The sequence below is a fragment of the Salvelinus sp. IW2-2015 genome, linkage group LG16 (genome assembly GCF_002910315.2).
Source record: "Salvelinus sp. IW2-2015 linkage group LG16, ASM291031v2, whole genome shotgun sequence".
Lineage (NCBI taxonomy): Eukaryota > Metazoa > Chordata > Actinopteri > Salmoniformes > Salmonidae > Salvelinus > Salvelinus sp. IW2-2015.
Window position 1 is genome coordinate 30,397,422 of NC_036856.1, and position 17,511 is coordinate 30,414,932.

Consider the following 17,511-nt stretch of genomic DNA (forward strand, 5'->3'; position numbering starts at 1 on the left):
AATAAGATCTGGTGCAACCAATTACCTTCAGAAGTCACGTAATTAGTTAAATAAAGTCCACCTGTGTGCAATCTAAGTGTCACACAATCTCAGTATATATACACCTGTTCCGAAAGGCCCCAGAGTCTGCAACACCACTAAGCAAGGGGCACCACCAAGCAAGTGGCACCATGAAGTCCAAGGAGCACTCCAAACAGGTCAGGGACAAAGTTGTAGAGAAGTACAGATCAGGGTTGGGTTATAAAAAAATATCAGAAACTTTGAACATCCCACTGAGCACCATTCAATCCATTATAAAAAATGGAAAGAATATGGCTCCACAGCGGAGATTGGAGTATCTGTCCATAGGACCACTTTAAGCCATACATTCCACAAAGCTGGGCTTTYCGGAAGAGTGGCCAGAAAAAAAGCCATTGCTTAAAGAAAAAAATAAGTAAATATGTTTGGTGTTCGCCAAAAGGCATGTGGGAGACTCCCCAAACATATGTAAGAAGGTACTCTGGTCAGATGAGACTAAAATTTAGCTTTTTGCCCATCAAGGAAAACGCTATATCTGTCACAAACCCAACACCTCTCATCACCCCGAGAATWCCATCCCCACAGTGAAGCATGGTGGTGGCAGCATCATTGGCAAGGACTGGGAAATTGGTCAGAATTGAAGGAATGATGGATGGTGTTAAATAAAAGGAAATTCTTGAGGGAAACCTGTTTCAGTCTTCCAGAGATTTGAGACTGGGACAGAGGTTCACCTTCCAGCAGGACAATGACCCTAAGCATACTGCTTAGCAACACTCGAGTGGATTAAGGGGAAACATTTAAATGTCTTGGAATGGCCTAGTCAAAGCGCAGACCTCAATCCAATGGAGAATCTGTGGTATGACTTAACGATTGCTGTACACCAGCGGAACCCATCCGACTTGAAGGAGCTGGAGCAGTTTTTCCTTGAAGAATGGGCAAAAATCCCAGTGGCTAGATGTGCCAAGCTTATAGAGACATACCCCAAGATACTTGCAGCTGTAATTGCTGCAAAAGGTGGCTCTACAAAGTAATGACTTTGTGGGGGGTGAATAGTTATGCACGCTCAAGTCTTTTTTTGTGTGTGTTATTTCTTGTTTGTTTCACAATAAAACTATTTTGCATCTTCAAAATGGTAGGCATGTTGTGTAAATCAAATGATACAAACTCCCAAAAAATCTATTTTAATTCCAGGTTGTAAGGCAACAAAATAGGAGAAATGCCAAGGGGGGTGAATACTTTCACAAGCCACTGTGTGTGYAGTCTGTTGTTAGACTTGTGCATTGATTTGAGCATACATGCCAATGCCTCAGAAGTACAAAGCAATGATATTATATTCCTCTTAATATAGAACCTCATCACCCTGCTGTACCTCCAGGCTAAGAGTACTGCTCCTCCCCTGGGCATCCGTGACCTTGATGCAGCTTTATACAGCCTGATAGCCTACAGGGTGTCCTCCATACGATGCACTGCTCCCATTACAGCTTATAGGGACTGTATGAGCTCTTATAAAGGCTCATAGGTTAGCTATGTTGCCCTTGTGAGGGTTCATATACTTCTTATGCTGCTCTTGTGTAGGTTCATAGTTATGCTGCCACCTTAGCTTAGGTTAATTATGTCCTTCATACTCTTCTACAATTACAGCTTCTAAGGACTCTACAAACTAAAAACAAGTGGTTCTATATAGTGCCAAATATCAGCATACTTTTCCAACCTTTTTGAGGATAATAAAAACAATCCCAAATAAATGTTTTGATCCTGTTGCAAAGCTAACTAAAAAGCAGCTTTCCCCAAGTAAAGATGGCCTTCACTTCAGCAGTGGTGAATTCATGAACTTATTCGGTGAAAAGATCATGATCATTAGAAAACAAATTACGGACACCTCTTTGAATATGCATATTTCTCCAAAACTCAGTTGTCCTGATTCTGCACAGAACTGCCAGGACCTTGGCTCAATGGAGACACTCAAGTTTTGAAAAAACTTGTATCGCTCAACACATTCACTAAAATAGTCATGGCATCTAAACCTTTCAGCTGTCTACTGGACCCTATTCCAACTAAACTATTGAAAGAGCTACACTATATATACAAAAGTATGTGGACACCCCTTCAAATTAGTGAATTTGGCTAATACAGCCACACCCGTTGCTGACAGGTGTATAAAATTGAGCACACAGCCATGCAATCTCCATAGACAAACATTGTCAGTAGAAGGGCCTTACTGAAGAGCTCAGTGACTTTCAAGGTGGCACCGTCATAGAATGCCACCTTTCCAACAAGTCACTTCGTCAAATTTCTGCCCTGCTAGAGCTGCCCCGGTCAACTGTAAGTGCTGTTATTGTGAAGTGAAAACACAAAGGAGRAACATCGGCTCAGCCGSGAAGTGGTAGGCCACATAAGCTCACAGAACGGGACTGCGGAAGCGTGTAGTGTGTAAAAATCATCTGCCCTCTGTTGCAGCACTCACTACCGAGTTCCAAACTGCCTCTGGAAGCAACGTCAGRACAATAACTGTTTGTTGGGAGTGTCATGAAATGGGTTTTCATGGCCGAGAAGCACACAAACCTAAGATCTGCATGAGCAATGCCAAGCGTCGGCTGGAGTGGTGTAAAGCTTGCCYTCATTGYACTCTGGAGGAGTGGAAATGCTTTCTCTGGAGTGATGAATCATGCATCACCATGTGGCAGTCCAATGGACYAATCTGGGTTTGGCGGATGCCAGGAGAACGCTACCTGCCCCAGTGCATAGCGCCAACTGTAAAGTTTGGTGGAGGAAGAATAATGGTCTGGGGCTGTTTTTCATGGTTCGGACAAGGCCTCTTATTTCCAGTGAAGGGAAATCTTAACGCTACAGTATACAATGACATTCTAGACGATTCTGTGCTAATTGGTCTACGCAGACAAGTTCTTGCCTGGTTTAGATCTCATCTGTTGAAAAGATATCTGTTCGTCTCTGTGGATGGTTTGTCCTCTGACAAATCGATGGTAAGTTTCGCTGGTCCTCAAGGTTCTGTTCTGGGACCACTATTGTTCTCACCCTATATGCTACCTCTTGGTGATGTCATTCAGAAACACAATGTTTCCGAATGACTCATCTCTTCAGTAGGTCCTATGATTGAGTGTAGTCTGGCCCAGGGGTGCGAAGGTGAATGTCAAGGCACTGGAGTGACGAACCCCCCTTGCTGTCTCTGCCTGGCCGGCTCCCCTCTCTCCACTGTGATTCTCTGCCTCTGACCCTGTTATGGGGGCTGAGTCACTGGCTTACTCGCGCTCTCCCATGCCATCCTTAGGAGGGGTGCATCACGTCATGCCAGGCTTTTTCCCGCTATACTTGACTTGAGTGGGTTGAGTCACTGACGTGATCTTTCTGTCTGATTTTGCACCCCTTCCGGCTCGTGCAGTGGGGGTGATCTTCGTGGGCTATACCCGACCTTGTCTCAGGGTAGTAAGTTAGTGGTCTGTTGATATCCKTTTGGTGGTGTGGGTGCTGTGCTTTGGCAAAGTGATTGGGGTTATATCCTGCCTGTTTGGCCCTGTCCAGGTGTTCTCCAACTCCCCCTGTCTCAGTCCCTAGTATCTATACTGCAATAGTGTATGTGCCAGGTGGCTAGGGTCTTTCCTATCTGTTGTAATTATCCTGTCTTTTCTGGCATCCTGTGTGATCTCTCTCTCTCTGTTTCAATGTTTCTCTCTCTCTTTCTCTCTTTCTTTTGCACCTGCAGTCTCAACCTCTGAATGCTCGGCTATGAAAAGCCAGCTGACATTAACTACTGTGGTGCTGACCTGTTGTACCCCATATAACCACTGTGATTACTATTTGACCTGCTGGTCGTATGTGAACATTTGAATATCTTGAAGAATGGTCTGGCCTTAATGGCCATGTACCCTTACAATCTCCACCCGGCACAGCCAGAAGAGGACTGGCAACACCTCAGAGCCTGGTTCCTCTCTAGGTTACTTCCTAGGTTCCTGCCTTTCTAGGGAGTTTTTCCTAGCTAACATGCTTCTACATCTGCATTGCTTGCTCTTTGGTGTCTTTGGAGTTTTAGGCTGGGTCTCTGTATAAGCATTTTGTGACATCTGCTGATATAAAAAGAGCTTTATAAATACATTTGATTGATTGATTGAGCAATTGATTGATTGAAATAAGGATTCTTTGGCTTGTAACCATAGCGGAACCCTTTTTCGTGCTATTGGAACCTTATTTTGAAGATTCTATAAAGAATCATATTCATCAGGTTCTAAATGGAACCTGTATGGTGTTATAAAGAACCCTTTCCTAAGGTTCTATAAAAAAAAAAACATGAAGCAAGAGTGTGCAAAGCTGTCATCAAGGCAAAAGGTGGCTACTTTGAAGAATCTATAATATACAATATATATTTGTTTAACACTTTTTTGGTTACTACATGATTCCATATGTGTTATTTAATAGTTTTGATGTCTTCACTATTATTCTACAATGTAGAAAATAGTAAATATAAAGAAAAACCCTTGAATTACTTTTTACTGTTACTGTATATACTGTATGTATCTTTTTTTATTCTGATTTATCAGGGGGTGATGCAGCACCCCTACTTCCCTATGATAACCGGGGAATTTAGCATTTTTGGGGGGGGGGTATAATATTTCTGCCTCTGTAACTTTCTCACTCATCTTTATTCACGATTCGCTCAGGATTATCCGTAATCATGGTAGCGTCCACATTAATGTTTAAGTGTTTAGAAACATATATTTTATTCTTATTTACAATTAAAACAACTCCAAAATGACACAATACATAATTTACCATTAATTTCTATTGGGCACAAAATAATCGGAAACACAACCAAAACAAACAGCAAATACATCCAACAAGCTTGTTGTAATCATTGCATGCTAGGAATATGGGACCAAATACTAAACTTTTGATTACTTTAATACACATATAAGTGAATTTGTCCCAATACTTTTGGTCCCCTAAAATGGGGGGACTATGTACAAAATGTGCTGTAATTTCTAAACGGTTCACCCCATAGGGATGAAAATACCCTCAAATTAACAGTCTACACTTTAACCTCATAGTCATTGTATCATTTCAAATCCAAAGTGCTGGAGTACAGAGCCAAAACAACAACAAAAAACGTGTCCCTCTCCCAATGCTTTTGGAGCTCACTGTATGTTGCCCTTGTGGAAGTTCATAGACTTCTTATGCTGCCAACTTAGGGTTCATATAGACATACAGTTAACATTTCCCTGATTKTACCCTAAGGAGATAGATGTAGAGAGTTGTAATGTTGAAGACCCTCTTCCCTAACTTTACTCAGAGTAACAAAACGGGAGGACCTGTGAGAAGCCAAGTGCCTAACAGAGCTGTCATTTAAATTCAAATGTAATATAGTGAACAAATCTCAGGCAGTCTGTTTATCTCTGCTGCTATATGGCAGTGCTGGATGTCGTGGGTAATTAGGTATTGTGTTGTCACGCCCTGACCTTAGTATTCTTTGTTTTCTTTATTATTTTTGTTAGGTCAGGGTGTGACGAGGGTGGTATGTGTGTTTTTGTCTTATCTAGGGTTTTTTGTATGTCTAGGTGTGTGTGTCTAGTCTAGACATATGTAGGTCTATGGTGGCCTAGATTGGTTCCCAATCAGAGGCAGCTGTTTATCGTTGTCTCTGATTGGGGATCCTATTTAGGTTGCCATTTCCAGTTTGGTTTTGTGGGTTATTGTCTATGTGAAGTTGCATGTCTGCACTCATTGTTTATAGCGTTCACGTTCGTTTTGTTATTTTGTTAGTTTGTTTAATGTTCTTCGTGTTCATTCGTCTTACATTAAAAGTATGTATTCACAAGAAAGAATGTGGTCTCCTCACTACAACGAACGTGACATGTGTGTCAGTAATGGAAATCGTCTGGCAGACAGACCCAACAGTGTGTATCTATGGGAAGTGTGTTAATGACATTTATTACAATGGAAAAAGCAGTGTGATTCACTTCCATCCATCACAGCAGTGCAGAGAGTAGAACATAGCAATATAACCATATTTTCTGAGTGAGTGTGATGTGAATGTGTCAGAATGTTAGATATGTGAGGAAATTAATATGAAATACCTTGATCCTAAACCTGCACACATTGAGGGACTGAAAATCACTTTTAATGGACTTTTTCATTTGAAAATMTGTTTTTTTTGGTCAAAGATTAAGATTAATCTAGGTCCAGTACAGGAAGGAGCAACCAACAAGCAAACACAGCCCTACAGAAACAGCCAAAGTGAAACCTTCCTTTCTGAAACCTCTTTGCTTAACTGAAGCAGTGTCTTTTGTCTCTGACCGTGTCTCAGCCTCCAAGGCATATCACCAGGAAGGAATGCTGAGACATTTGGAAAAAACACCCATGCCTCGTTTTGCACCTCCGTACCCAATTAGCAATTAGCCAGGCCTTTAAGTGGAGACCTTTGCTGTGGCGTCTGATCCCAGCCTGATTTATATGCCGCTTGTGCAGTTGCTGATAAGAGAAGGGCCCCAGAATACATATTAGAGTTTTACATTTAATTTTARGATGATTTGCATGTCAGGAGAGCCTTAGGGGCTCCGGGGAATAACATGGCCGCTCTTCAAAAGGATATCTGTGTGCCGCGTGGCAGCAAAGTGTGTAGGATTGCGCTTTTTTGTGTGCAGGTAGGTAATTTACTCCCTGACTAATCTGCAGAGATAGGGAGAAGTTGTAGAAGAAAAATCACTTACACAAAGAACAAAGCTCTCTCTCTCTCTCTCGCTCTCTGAGGCACCTTGTCAAAACCTACGAAATGAACACCATGCAATAGATAGAGATGCTCCCTCAGCATAGGGCTGGCATGAAAGAGGGATGTGTGTGTTTGTGTGGACATGTTTGTGTGTGAAAGAGTGTGTGAGTATATAAATTGTTTCCGTGTGTGTGTGTGTGTGTGTGTGCGTGCTCTTATATAAACAGAAAGTGCTCACATTACACCTGTCCTTCACACTCACTATTGACTACAACCATTCTTCCCAGCAGTAGTCTCTAATGAGATCACAGTCAGGGACAAACGCTCTGTTTATCTGTCTGTCTCGCGGGAGAGACCTGCAACACCATGTAAACATGCCCACTATATCAAACAACACACTAAACCCACACACACTAATTCAGAAACTATTTGCATACATACAATGCCTATCAGAGCAATGCTTGTCACAAGAAAGAATGTAGGAAAACCTTGAAGACTAGATTACACAGCCAGTAGTACACCATCCCTTACATACAGAATATAAATAACATTATAACAAAATATACCTACACAACTGCACAATCATTCACAGTGTAAAGACTTTACAATAGTGTAATAATCACATATGAAGTAGGCCTACACCATAACACCTTTAATGAGATCCCCTGGTACTTTTGTATACTTTTTTAGCCAGTAGTTCTGAAAGCGCTCACAAGCCAAAAGTAATTGCTTATTTAAAGTCACACATGTGCAGATATGTTCACCACGTCACTGCTCTCTCTCGCTCGCTCTGCTGTGTGTGCATCAGGAGGTTTAAAAAATACTTAGTCGCCAAAGTTCCGGGACATGTCTTTAATGTCTTACCTACTCTCTATCAAACTCATATATACTTTCTGATCATATATTTAGTATTTTATCCTCCTAAAACATTTCATTATCCTGAAAAGGAGAACAGACATGCTTTGGAATGTACATCTATAAGCATATTTCTCTCCCTGCCAGCCAGCGTAAATAGCAAGCTGTCACTTCAGCTTTAATGAGTTCTAGGATCCATTATTAATGACATGCCAAACAACTGGATGGCTCAGGGCTGACTGCACATCCTATACACTGTGTCTGCTCCACTATCTACACACACTCACGAACGCAAGCTGCACACAAGTAAGCACAACAACACACACACACACACACACACAGAGTGTCCCAGAGTGTGGGAAAATATGAAACATGTAAGTATGATGACATTCTTACTGTGAACAATAGAACTGCAGTATAACAACAGAATATTGTCATTCATCTATTTCCATATTTAACTTTGTAATTGAATAAGGGGCATTTCCGCATGGTGAACACCTCGGAGCTGTCCATTCAGCACTGCCCTGGTCAGCTACTCCTGACAAGGCATCAACACACTCTACATGTGCAGGACCATGGACAGCGACAACTTCCAAGACTAACAGAGATCAGAATTTCCTCACCACAAGTGATTAATCATTTTAGCAGCAAACTGTAGGCTTGTCCACTATCCTACCCCATGGGCAAAACAGTGCTGCTCCCCTCGCCCATATAAGTCCCAACAACCACCTCCACAATCTTTACCAGGAAATTAAAAACAAACCAAATTTCAGACAGTTCTTACCTGAAACATTCGACATCAATCATCGGCTTTTCTCTCTGAAAAACGGCGATATGCTGCTTCCCCGGCACGCTACAGAGAAATGCATTAGCCTGGCGAGGGACGGAAGACAGAACAGTCGCTCCAAGGCTCCACTAGCCCCTCAGGCTAAGATCAGGAGACAATTAGCGTATTCCTGCATCATATCAAATGAACATTATTCTGGATTCCYTTTATACCTTTTCTAATGATCAACTCTATACAATAATTATTATTATATTATATAGCTGGTTTGTTTGGAAAGCCTCCCCGCAATAGAGTTGTGGCTCTCTCGCACTCCCGCCTTTAGCTCGCCTGCGCTASTCCTCGCGGCGGGAGAGGCTGATGTTATTCGTGATGATTAGTTTTGATGGAGACCTTCCGCGGAGACCTTCCACTTTTCTTCTAATGGATGGAGGGACACTGCTGTGTGCCAGGCAGGGAAACWGCAGATGATGGTGGTTATATAAACTGTAGCTTGTGTCAACTGCCACTATCTATCGAAATCAAATATGTATCATACTATACATTAGAGAAAGTACATCTCTTGGACACTGTCTGGACCAATGGAGCAATCAACAGTGTGAATCTCAATCAAGAGGAAGAGATAGGAGTCAGACTGTGTTGACTATTCAGAAAGGAATGGAGAAAGTGTGTCTACATGTCTAATTTCATTATTGTGTATGTTTTTTATTTCCATAAAAACGATTTATCTCTCTCTCTTTCTATCTTGCTCTTTCTCAGTCAGGTAAATGTTTGAGTTTTAATGCAGCCCAATAAGTCATGCAGCTCAAACATCCACAGTAGGTGCTGATCAAAGGGCTTAGAACACAATAGTGACACCATGCCCGTAAGCCACCATTAATTACTTTCTCGTCCTGAAATTGGGAGTCTACTTGGGCTCAGAGAGATGTAAAGGAAGGTAGTAACAAACGACACAGAAAGTTGGAGGAGAGGAGAATGTGAAGGAAGGTGAACCACAGACACCAGGAAAAGTGGAGAGAAGATGGAGAAAAGCGTGAACAACAGACACAAGGAATGCTGAAGGAGTGAGAATGAAGAGGAAGGGTTGAACAAACGACAGGAATGTAGAAAGGAGCAGGAGAATGAGCAGGAAGGGTGAAACAACAGACACAGGGAAGTGGGCAGAGAGAATGGAGGGAAGGTGAAAACAGACAAGGAAAGTAGAGGCAGAGATGAATGGAGAGAAGGCGTGACAACAAGACACAGGAAAGTGGAAGGAGAGAGAAAGGAGAGGAGGGTGAAGACCAGACAGGCGGAAGGGAGGAGAGAGAATGGAGAGTGAAGGTGTGAAAACAGACACAGGAAAAGTAGAAATGGAGAGAAATGAAGAGGAAAAGTCGAGACAACAACACAGTGAAAGTAGAAGGAGAGAGAATGAAAGGAAGGGATGAACAAAGACACAGGAAAGTGAAGGGAAGAAATGGAGAAGAAGGGTGACAACAGACACAGGGAAGATGGGGGAGAGAGAGATGCACGATGGAGAAGAAGAGAATGAAAACAGGGTGACATACCAGTAGAAGGAGAAGTAGAACGGAAGAAAGAGAGGTAGGTGAACACAGACACATGAAGTAGACAGAGAGATGAGAAATGGTGAAACAGGACACGTGGAGACGAGAAGGGTGACAGAATGAATGGAGGGAGAGAGAAGTGAGAGGCAGGTAACCAACAATGACAAGAAGAGAAGGAGAGAGATGGAGAGAGAAGGTGAACAACAGGACACACGGAAAGTGGAAAGAATGAGAATGGAGAGGAAGGTGATCAACAGACACAGGAAGTAGAAGGAGAGAGAATGAGAGGAAGGGAACAACAGACACAGGAAAGTAGAAGCGAGAGAGAAAGGTGAAAACAGAATGAAAGAGTGACGAAGAGAGTGACGAGATAGAGAAAGATGAGAGGGAAGGGTACAACAGACGACAGGAAAGTAAAGGAGAGAGAATGGAGAAAGGTGACAACAGACACAGGAAGTGGAAGGAGAGAGATAGGGAGGAAGGTGAACAACGACACAGGAAAGTGAAGGAGAGAGAAGTGGAGAGGAACGGTGAACAAAAGACAATGTAATGAGGAGACGATGAATGGAGAGGCAGTGAACAACAGACACAGAAAGTAGACGGTAGAGAGAATGGAGAGGGATGGTGAACAACAGACACAGGAAGTAGAGGGAGGAGAATGAGAGAGGGTGAACAACAGACGACAGGAAAGTAAAGGAGAGAGAATGGAAGGAAGGGTGAAAACAGACACAGGAAAGTGGAAGGAGAGAGAATGGAGAGGAAGGGTGATCAACAGAACAGGAAGTAAGAGAGAGAATGGAGAGGAAGGGTGAAAACAGACCGGAAGTGGAGGAAGATAATGCAGAGAAGTGACAAAGCACCAGGAAAGTAGAAGGAGAGAGAATGAGAGGAAGGGGGAACAACGACACAGGAAAGTGGAAGGAGAGAGAATGGAGAGAAGGGTGAACAACAGACACAGAAAGTGAGGAGAGAATGGAGAGGAAGGGTGAACAACAGACCACAGAAGTGAGGAGAGAATGGAGAGAAGGGTGAACAACAGACACGGAAAGTAGAAGGAGTGAGAATGAGAGGAAGGGTGAAACAAAGACACAGGAAAGTAGAAGGAGAGAGAATGAGAGGAAGGGTGAACAAACACACAGGAAAGTGGGGAGAGAGAATGGAGAGAAGGGTGAACAACAGAACATGGAAAGTAGAAGAGAGGAAATGGAGACAGAAGGGTGAACAACAGACACAGGATAAGTGGAAGGAGAGAGAAGGAGAGGAAGGGTACAACAACACAGGAAAGTAGGAGAGAATGGAGAGAAGGTGAACAACAGACACAGGAATAGAAGTAAGAGAGAATGGAGAGAAGGTGAACAACGACACAGGAAAGTGGAGGAGAGAGAATGGAGAGAAGGTGAACAACAGACACATAAATGGAAGGAAGAAGAGAATGGAGAGGAAGGTGAACAACAACACAGGAAAGTAGAAGAAGAGAATTGAGAGGAAGAGGGTGAACAACAGACACAGGAAAGTGAAGAGAAGAATGGAGAGAGGGTGACAAACAGACACAGGAAAGTGGAAGAAGAGAGAATGGAGAAAGGGTATCCACAGACACCAGGATAGTCGAATGGAAAGAATGGACGAGGAAGTGAACACCAGATCACTGAGAAAGTGAGGAGAGAGATGGAGAGGAAGCGTGAACAACAGACACAGGAAAGTAGAAGGAGAGGATGGAGAGATAGACGTGAACAACAGACAACAGGAAATGGAGGGAGAGAGAATTGGAGAGAAGCGGTGAACAACAGACAAGGAAGTGGGGAGAGGAATGGAGAGGAAGGTGAAACAACACACAGAAGTAGAAGAGAGAGAATGGAGAGGAAAGGTAAACAACAGGACACAGGAAAGTGAAGGAGAGAGGATGAGAGAAGTGGGAACAACCAAACACATGAAAGATGGAACGAGAGAATGAGAGGAAGGGTGAACAACAGACACAGGAAAGTGGAAGGAGAGAGAATGGAGAGGAAGGGTGAACAACAGACACAGGAAAGTAGAAGGAGAGAGAATGGAGAGGCAGTGAAATAGAGATTGGGAGAGAGTGCCATAATGAGCTATTATCAGCAACTCTATTCTGACTGAGTTGTTTTCTTACAGTTGTGTGGTAACAGTTCTCTGAGTGAGTTAGCATCACCTTGGTCACTCAGCCCTATAGTAGTGGTTACTGTCCTGACAACGGTGCACCACCTGTGGATAATTTGGTCCCTGTTACCACTGAGGGGAGGATATGGTCCCTAACTACCAGCACACTGATGAGTATGATTGTGTCAACTTTGAGGATCTCTCAATGATTGTGGTGACTTTGTGTTAGTATTGCAGTGTTTTGGTGATCTGATCTGTTGATGATGAGAAGCCACAGACAGGGAGACTGTAGGCTGGGCGCACCTTCCGGCATGTCTTGTTTGATTGGTCTCCTGTGGTATTCCACCACAAATTTTCTAAATATTCAACACCAGTCAGTCAGTCAGACATCAATAATACTTCATATTTAAACTTCCTCAGTGGAGGTACTCATCAGAACAAGGGGAGCGCATGGCTGTGTGTAATCAGCCTGCCCTGTTTTATTCTCCTTCAGGCTTGTCATCTGAATCCTCCCATTCACAGTACAATGAGGCTGTGTGATTTCCCTCACATTCTGAGGCTAAACATCTCCCTCATTGCCAGAATGTCCAGCAACAGAACAAGGTATTGACATAGTTAGCACTTTCTATGTCCCTGTCTCTATGTCCTTGTGGTATTTGTGGACAACTACAGTATGTCTGTGTCTTGTTACTCTGGTCAATTAATTTAAATGAGAATAATTGTGTTTTTTCTCCCTCCAGTTAATTTAAATGGAGCAATTATACTTAAAATTGTAATAGATAGCCACCGGATAGAACACAGAGCTCTTTGAGGAGAGAGGGACTCCACTGTACCAACATAACAGTTTACTAAGCACTGTCCTGGGACTGGCCTACTGTACACTCACATAAATGCATGCACAACACGTGTGCTCACAGACACACAGAAAACACTCATGCATGCACATTGCATGCACATGCTTGTGCTTTCAAAACTTGAAAGCCTGTCAATCCTTTCCTGAGGTGCCCTCTGCTGTTAGAAAGTGGTAAGTACACCTTAACATTGATCAAACTTCAGTTCCACTTAGGAGCCTCAAACGCAGGGGATTTGTTTAGGAAAACACTGTATCTGATAGCGGTGGGTTAGGGAAAGCATACTCTAGATTATGAATCATTTTGCTAAACCAATCAATCAATTAATCAATCAACAAATCAACCAATCCATCGGCCAGTTCACATTATTAGTGATGAGGTACCTCAGTATACTGCAGCATAGCTCAGTGGAAAGACAACTGATATAAAATTCAAGAGATATGTCCAACATGAGGTCTTATCCATTACAACAATATTAACTATATAAAAAAAGCACGAAACAGCTTAATCCTTCTGGCTGAGCAATAATCATTGTTCTCTTCAAACAATCATTTTATCAATTATAGTATTCACTTAAAACAGAGGAAGATCAGTGTGTTTGTGTGTGTGATTAAATATGTTTGTGAGAGAGGGATAGGAGGGGAGGACAATAGCAATAATCTAAAGGAAGGGAGACAGTGAAACAGTTGAAATAAACACAGTAGTATAAAAGTAGAATAAATCTCTCTAAGCCACCCTGTCACATCCCAGTCTTTTTATACACATATTACATATAAAGTTAGTGACTCAATATGTTATCTATTGGAGAATCGTTCAGGCCAATAAGAATAGAAAGATGAAGAGAGAGGCACTCAGCAGAGAGGGTAGAGACTTCACCACGTGCACTGAAAGAAGACTGGTGCTGTGAGTCTTAGGGCTGTGTCTGTTTCTACAGTGAGCTCCACAAGTCTTGGGACAGTGACACGCGGTWTTCCAGCACTTTGGATTTGAAATTATACAATGACTATGAGCTAAAAGTGCAGACTGCCAGCTTTAATTTGAGGGTATTTTCATCCATAAACCGTTAAACCGTTTAGAAATTACAGCACTTTTTGTACATAGTCCCCTCATTTTAGGGGACCAAAAGAATTAGGGAAAATTCACTTATATAAATTGGAGTATTTTGTCCCATATTCCTAGCACGCAATGACAATGATTACATCAAGCTTGTGACTCTACAAACTTGTTAGATGCATTTGCTGTTTGTTTTGCTGTTTGTTTTGGTTATGTTTCAGATTAGTTTGTTCCCAATAGAAATGAATGGTAAATAATATATTGTGCCACTTTGGAGTCACTTTTACTGTGACTCCAAAATATTACAATACATTATTTACCATACATTTGTATTCACACAATGCATGAAACCACTAAATGATCTGCTCGAGCTCTCTCTTTGTGTGTGTAAACACATAGGGTAATGTGTGCAGTTTATACAGCTTTTGTGTGGTTGTGCATTGCGTCAATGTTTTTGTTATTGTGGTTGTATGAATCTACCCCTGTGTGGTTGAGTGAAGTTGTGAGAGAGGATGTGCGTGTTTGGGTTTCAGGGATTTCATGTGGTTGTGTGTAGGTTGTGTGTGGTTGTGTATGGTTGTATATGGTTGTATGTGGTTCTGTGCGTTGTGTTTCATTTGTTCACTCTTACCCAGTGGTTCTCCCAGCTCCAGGTGACCATGGCAGGTCCGAATGATCGAGCAGGGTTCACACTGGCACCAGTGTAGGGAAGCTAAACAGAGGAGAGATATTACACACATATACTAATTGGGACATTCCAACCAGAGGGCTTAGGGTAGAGTAGTGATACCTACGGCTTGAGTTAGGTTTAGGGGCTAGAGTTAGTGCTAGGGTTAGTGTTTGTTGACTGATGAAGAGTGGTGTCGTGTCTTTGGCTATGCCGGATTAAGTGATATGACATGTTATTCTATAAAATCCTTTCTCTGTAATTAATATTACCTGATTGAGCTAATCATGTAAATGTAATTAACTAGAAAGTCGGGGCACCATGTAAGAGTGTTTATAGAGCTGTTATCTTCCGAATAAACTCTGAAAGACCTATTAATATTTTACATCAATAGCAGTCAATATTTAATCATCACCTTTTTTCAGACTCCTCTGAACACCGTAGAATTCTTGGTTGTCTTCACGAACCCTGGCTAACAAGTTGAATCAGCAATACAAAATTGGGTTTAATTATTTATTTACTAAATACCTAACTAATCACACAGAATTACATATACACAGAATGAATCATACCTTGATTACAAATTATGTCATAAAGGAAAACGTCCCTAGCGGYCGGAACAGATATGACAGCTGGTTACACAAAGAAAGGGGGTTGGGTTTGAGTGAAAGAGCGGGAAGACTGAGGAACAAAGGGAGAAGCTGTGCTATTGTKAATACAGTATCTTATGCATTCTAAATTACCGCCCATTTGGAAAAGGAAAATGCAATAAATATTTACTCTGAGCTGCGCTTCGGTAGGTTGGTCGTAGATGCTGGCCGTGTTGGCCAACAGAGATTTTCCTGTCCTCGGAAGAATGTCACTGGTGGTAAATTGGATACGTTGTAGTATTGTCGTTGTGTGTTAGACTGGATACGTCGTCCGTCCTTTCCTAGCCCACGTTTACAGCGGCCGCTGCTAACTCAACGGCTAGGAGGTATCACTTCTGTAGTGAATAAGAGTTCAAAGTTCATACCATTCGCAACCAAAGCTCACGCTGAGGTTGGCTTCGTTCTGTATTTATTATCTGAATCTTTCTGACATCGGACCGTCGCCCTAATGTACCCGGAACAGCAAGTTATTTGCCCTTTTAACGCAGAGGCTGCAGGCCTCGCGTACTCGGAACAGGAGGTTACATTTTCGTCAAGGGCTTATATAGTGGAGAGAGAGAAGGGTGTGTTTCATAGTTTATAACCCATGTCTCTTCACAGGGGCGGGCCACTGATTGAGCAGAGCTCTAACCTTATGAAAACCCAATTCTCTCATTTGGAAGCTAAAATGACATTTAATCTTTTCACAAATAGTTTTATATTTAAACATTTAAATTGCACAACAATTCCATGTGAATCTGATAACTAGAATGTGTAGACTTTCCCAYATACAGTTTATGTCGTCCTGTCATCAGTCATAATGTCTCAGATGACAACCGAACTGACATCATATTRATTAAGTACCYARGCATATTTTCCACTGGTTGGATTACCGAAATATGGTTCCTTTCCCCCCACCGTTTGATGTTCCCAGACTCTCTATGTTTAACAAAGGCTATTCAAGAGTCCTTCAGTAGAGTCAAGAGAGAGAGGGCAGAAAGGTATTTATGGGGGGGTCATAAACCTTACCCACAGGCCAACGTCATGACAGTGGCAAACTCTGTTGGCTATCTGAGGTACTACTCACAGCGAACAGGTGTCCGATGTAGACAGAGAGAGCCGATTGCCAGGGCAGCTGAGCCCTTCAGGTCTCTGCATTTGGGGTCACAGGTGGCGAACATGGTGAAGATGAGTTCCAAGGTGATGAAGAGTTCTACAACCAGGGCATGGCCCACAGAGATACTGGTGTTCACCTGGTGGGAGTCACATGACCTTGGTTAGCAAACAAGACAGGATGTAAGGCACGTGCAGTAGACTTGAGGACAAAGGCTAAATCCCAAATGCCACCCCTTTCCCTGTGTAGTGCATTACTTTTGACTAGAGCCGGGACATATGGCAAAAATGAAAAAACTCTTTGGTCCTTTAAAAACCTGCTGTATGTAAAATATAGTATGCTATAGCTGGGAAAATAAATACATGTGACTCTGGATGACAACATAATGATGTTTGTTTAAAGAGCGAGATCAGGAGGTAAAACACTGCCGTTGGCCAGCTGATACTGGTACACGCGATGGCTTTGCGGTCACCGAGGGGTTAATATGGTCCCACTGAGTAAGTGTTCCAAAACACTTGACCGGGTGGCGCGGATTGCTGATTCCGAAGCAGAGAGGGGAATTGAGGACAGGTCTAGAGTGGGTGCTCCTGCAGGACCACCCCAGTGATGTTGGAAGCCAGTCTGAGGATAAAGATTATCATGGCTAGGACTCCGCTCCCCATGCACGCCAAGAATCCTGTGTCAAGATCCCCTTGAAGGCGGCCATGCCCTGTCTCTATGACAACATGCAGGCCAGGAGGAGAGCAGATGGGTCGGACTGGTTGGTACAGCAAGGACACCACACCGGGACCAACATGTCCTGATAGTAGGGAGAGAGGAGATGAGGATAGGGAAGAGAGGAGATAGGATGAGGGACAGAGAGGAAAGAGATAGGGAGAGAGGAGGAGAATGATGGGAGAGGAAGAGAGAGGGGAGGGGGAGAGGAGAGAGGAGAGAGAGAGAGAGAGAGAGGAGAGAGAGAGAGGAGAGAGAGAAGAGAGAGAGAGAGATAGAGAGAGAGAGAGAGAGAGAGAGAGAGAGAGAGTAGAGTCGTAAGGTAAGAGAGAGAGCAGAGAGAGAGTAGAGAGAGAGAGAGAGAGAGAGTAGAGAGAGAGAGAGAGAGAGAGATGCGAGAGAGAGAGAAGAGAGAGAGGATATGAGAGACGAGGAAGAGAGTGTAA

At 42.8% G+C, this 17,511-nt stretch overlaps 1 pseudogene; it reads right to left on the minus strand.

Moving 5' to 3' along the window:
* Positions 1-14,554: 14,554 nt before the first annotated feature.
* The window catches only part of LOC139028912 (aquaporin-4-like), a 6,871-nt pseudogene continuing 3,914 nt past the window's right edge, over positions 14,555-17,511 (minus strand).